Source organism: Thalassophryne amazonica, chromosome 10 (assembly GCF_902500255.1).
Source record: "Thalassophryne amazonica chromosome 10, fThaAma1.1, whole genome shotgun sequence".
NCBI lineage: Eukaryota > Metazoa > Chordata > Actinopteri > Batrachoidiformes > Batrachoididae > Thalassophryne > Thalassophryne amazonica.
The window spans coordinates 4,190,435-4,195,434 of NC_047112.1; the positions used below are offsets into that span (position 1 = coordinate 4,190,435).

The window sequence follows — 5,000 nt, forward strand, 5'->3', positions numbered from 1 at the left end:
CGGATCACGATCCGGATCCAGGAATTTTTTAAAGGATTCTTCACCATTGCGTGATAGGGGGAATTTTGACATTCTAGTTTCTAACTCCACAAAAACAAGGCAGAAAGGCTTGAAAAAAATTAGGGTGTAACATAGTCAAATGTTCTATCAAACAACAAAGTTTGGTGATGATCGGATCCGGATTCCGGATCTGGTGATCCAGAATATGCAAAAATATAGGGAAAATAGAAAATGTGTCAGTGTGAGGTGACAAATGAAGCTAGAGATGCACAACTAACACCAAACTGTAGCTGAATCTGTACTGATTCAATCAATCAATCAATCAATCAATTCAATCAATTTTTTTTTTTATATAGCGCCAAATCACAACAAACAGTTGCCCCAAGGCGCTTTATATTGTAAGGCAAGGCCATACAATAATTATGTAAAACCCCAACGGTCAAAACGACCCCCTGTGAGCAAGCACTTGGCTACAGTGGGAAGGAAAAACTCCCTTTTAACAGGAAGAAACCTCCAGCAGAACCAGGCTCAGGGAGGGGCAGTCTTCTGCTGGGACTGGTTGGGGCTGAGGGGAGAGAATCAGGAAAAAGACATGCTGTGGAGGGGAGCAGAGATCAATCACTAATGATTAAATGCAGAGTGGTGCATACAGAGCAAAAAGAGAAAGAAACAGTGCATCATGGGAACCCCCCCAGCAGTCTACGTCTATAGCAGCATAACTAAGGGATGGTTCAGGGTCACCTGATCCAGCCCTAACTATAAGCTTTAGCAAAAAGGAAAGTTTTAAGCCTAATCTTAAAAGTAGAGAGGGTGTCTGTCTCCATGATCTGAATTGGGAGCTGGTTCCACAGGAGAGGAGCCTGAAAGCTAAAGGCTCTGCCTCCCATTCTACTCTTACAAACCCTAGGAACTACAAGTAAGCCTGCAGTCTGAGAGCGAAGCGCTCTATTGGGGTGATATGGTACTACGAGGTCCCTAAGATAAGATGGGACCTGATTATTCAAAACCTTATAAGTAAGAAGAAGAATTTTAAATTCTATTCTAGAATTAACATGAAGCCAATGAAGAGAGGCCAATATGGGTGAGATATGCTCTCTCCCTCTAGTCCCCGTTAGTACTCTAGCTGCAGCATTTTGAATTAACTGAAGGCTTTTTAGGGAACTTTTAGGACAACCTGATAATAATGAATTACAATAGTCCAGCCTAGAGGAAATAAATGCATGAATTAGTTTTTCAGCATCACTCTGAGACAAGACCTTTCTAATTTTAGAGATATTAAGTAAATGCAAAAAAGCAGTCCTACATATTTTTTTAATATGCGCTTTGAATGACATATCCCGATCAAAAATGACTCCAAGATTTCTCACAGTATTACTAGAGGTCAGGGTAATGCCATCCAGAGTAAGGATCTGGTTAGACACCATGTTTCTAAGATTTGTGGGGCCAAGTACAATAACTTCAGTTTTATCTGAGTTTAAAAGCAGGAAATTAGAGGTCATCCATGTCTTTATGTCTGTAAGACAATCCTGCAGTTTAGCTAATTGGTGTGTGTCCTCTGGCTTCATGGATAGATAAAGCTGGGTATCATCTGCGTCACAATGAAAATTTAAGCAATACCGTCTAATAATACTGCCTAAGGGAAGCATGCATAAAGTGAATAAAATTGGTCCTAGCACAGAACCTTGTGGAACTCCATAATTAACTTTAGTCTGTGAAGAAGATTCCCCATTTACATGAACAAATTGTAATCTATTAGACAAATATGATTCAAACCAGCGCAGTGCTTTTAATACCTATGGCATGCTCTAATCTCTGTAATAAAATTTTATGGTCAACAGTATCAAAAGCAGCACTGAGGTCTAACAGAACAAGCACAGAGATGAGTCCACTGTCCGAGGCCATAAGAAGATCATTTGCAACCTTCACTAATGCTGTTTCTGTACTATGATGAATTCTAAACCCTGACTGAAACTCTTCAAATAGACCATTCCTCTGCAGATGATCAGTTAGCTGTTTTACAACTACCCTTTCAAGAATTTTTGAGAGAAAAGGAAGGTTGGAGATTGGCCTATAATTAGCTAAGATAGCTGGGTCAAGTGATGGCTTTTTAAGTAATGGTTTAATTACTGTCACCTTAAAAGCCTGTGGTACATAGCCAACTAACAAAGACAAATGGACTGCATTTATATAGCGCTTTTCCATCTGCATCAGACGCTCAAAGCGCTTTCCAATCATGCCTCACATTCACCCCGATGTCAGGGTGCTGCCATACAAGGCGCTCACTACACACCGGGAGCAATAGGGGATTAAAGGCCTTGCCCAGGGCCCTTTGTGATTTTCCAGTCAGGCGGGGATTTGAGCCCATGATCTTCTGGAGTCAAGCCCAACACCTTAACCACTAGACCATCACTTCCCCTAGATAAATTGATCATATTTAAGATCGAAGCATTAAATAATGGTAGGGCTTCCTTGAGCAGCCTGGTAGGAATGGGGTCTAATAAACATGTTGATGGTTTGGATGAAGTAACTAATGAAAATAACTGACAGGACAATCGGAGAGAAAGAGTCTAACCAAATACCGGCATCACTGAAAGCAGCCAAAGATAACGATACGTCTTTGGGATGGTTATGAGTAATTTTTCTCTAATAGTTAAAATTTTGTTAGCAAAGAAAGTCATGAAGTCATTACTAGTTAAAGTTAATGGAATACTCAGCTCAATAGAGCTCTGACTCTTTGTCAGCCTGGCTACAGTGCTGAAAAGAAACCTGGGGTTCTTATTTTCTTCAATTAGTGATGAGTAGAAAGATGTCCTAGCTTTACGGAGGGCTTTTTTATAGAGCAACAGACTCTTTTTCCAGGCTAAGTGAAGATCTTCTAAATTAGTGAGACGCCATTCCTCTCCAACTTACGGGTTATCTGCTTTAAGCTACGAGTTTGTGAGTTATACCACGGAGTCAGGCACTTCTGATTTAAAGCTCTCTTTTTCAGAGGAGCTACAGCATCCAAAGTTGTCTTCAATGAGGATGTAAAACTATTAACGAGATACTCTATCTCACTTACAGAGTTTAGGTAGCTACTCTGCACTGTGTTGGTATATGGCATTAGAGAACATAAAGAAGGAATCATATCCTTAAACCTAGTTACAGCGCTTTCTGAAAGACTTCTAGTGTAATGAAACTTATTCCCCACTGCTGGGTAGTCCATCAGAGTAAATGTAAATGTTATTAAGAAATGATCAGAAATCAGAAATGAGAGCTGCTCCATCCAAAGTGGGATGGATCCCGTCTCTCCTAACAAGACCAGGTTTTCCCCAGAAGCTTTGCCAATTATCTATGAAGCCCACCTCATTTTTTGGACACCACTCAGACAGCCAGCAATTCAAGAAGAACATGCGGCTAAACATGTCACTCCCGGTCCGATTGGGGAGGGGCCCAGAGAAAACTACAGAGTCCGACATTGTTTTTGCAAAGTTACACACCGATTCAATGTTAATTTTAGTGACCTCCGATTGGCGTAACCGGGTGTCATTACTGCCGACGTGAATTACAATCTTACCAAATTTACGCTTAGCCTTAGCCAGCAGTTTCAAATTTCCTACAATGTCGCCTGCTCTGGCCCCCGGAAGACAATTGACTATGGTTGCTGGTGTCGCTAACTTCACATTTCTCAAAACAGAGTCGCCAATAACCAGAGTTTGATCCTTGGTGGGTGTGTCGTCGAGTGGGGAAAAACGGTTAGAAATGTGAACGGGTTGGCGGTGTACACGGGGCTTCTGTTTAGAACTACGCTTCCTCGTCACAGTCACCCAGTCGGCCTGCTTTCCCGGCTGCTCGGGATCTGCCAGAGGGGAACTAACGGTGGCTAAGCTACCTTGGTCCGCACCGACTACAGGGGCCTGGCTAGCTGTAGAATTTTCCACGGTGTGGAGCCGAGTCTCCAATTCGCCCAGCCTGGCCTCCAAAGCTATGAATAAGCTACACTTATTACAAGTACCGTTACTGCTAAAGGAGGCCGAGGAATAACTAAACATTTCACACCCAGAGCAGAAAAGTGCGGGAGAGACAGGAGAAGCCGCCATGCTAAATCGGCTAAGAGCTAGTAGCTGCGCTAAGCTAGCGGATTCCTAAAAACAGGCAAAGTGAATAATGTGTAAATAATGTAGAGGTGATTCAGCAGAAGGAGTGCTTTAGTTAAGGCACGTGAAGATTACACTGTGAAACAAATCGTTATCTAGATAACTAGATCAATCTAACTGCGCAGATTAAACAGCTAACAGATACAGCAAAACACCGCTGTGCTCCGGAACAGGAAGTGATACAATACCGCAGTGAGAGCCAACCACCAGCGCTTGTCATCAGATTTGATGTAGCTTCAAATGTTATGGAGCTAGATCCAGAAGAAAACCGCCATTACTGAAAAATCGTTTTTATACAATAACGTTTGAACTAATAAAGACATAAAAGTGATTCCAAGTTCTAGTGGTATGTTTTCATGGTCAAGGATGTCAAATATACAGGAAAGAAAAGTGTATGTATCATAGTTTTGGTTGTAACACTGAATTGTTGAATAGATCACTGTGCCAAGGAGGGAATCTCTTTAGGGTCAGTGACCCTATGGCCTTGTTTAGAGAAGTGTGTCATAAATGTTAAAGAATTCATTTATTTGCAGTTTAGTTGAATAATAAATTGAATTTTGTCTCTTATTTGTTTTTGTGTATAAGCACATGCAATATCAATATCAGTGCTCAGATGACAGTAGCTTCTGGGAAAGGTGCAAGTTGCAATAAACTGTGATGCCAAGCGCTAAGGATACATGCTATCCAGTCACAGCAGATGAAACTTTTTTTTACTACTGAGCAAACATCATTGTTAGCCTTTTTTAGGTTTGATGATTCCACAACGTGTAGATGTTATGGCGTTGGTGACCCGCATGGCCTTGGCAGAGGTTAGCACTCTCTGAGTGCTTCTAGTTTTATTTTGTGTTCATTTTTGGTGGGACT

The 5,000-nt window shown here is 41.5% G+C and overlaps 1 protein-coding gene across 2 annotated transcripts in view; it reads left to right on the forward strand.

Moving 5' to 3' along the window:
• Nucleotides 1–5,000, forward strand: part of sgta (small glutamine-rich tetratricopeptide repeat (TPR)-containing, alpha) — a 50,265-nt gene that overhangs the window by 20,586 nt on the left and 24,679 nt on the right. The gene's annotated exons all lie outside the window — the stretch shown is intronic.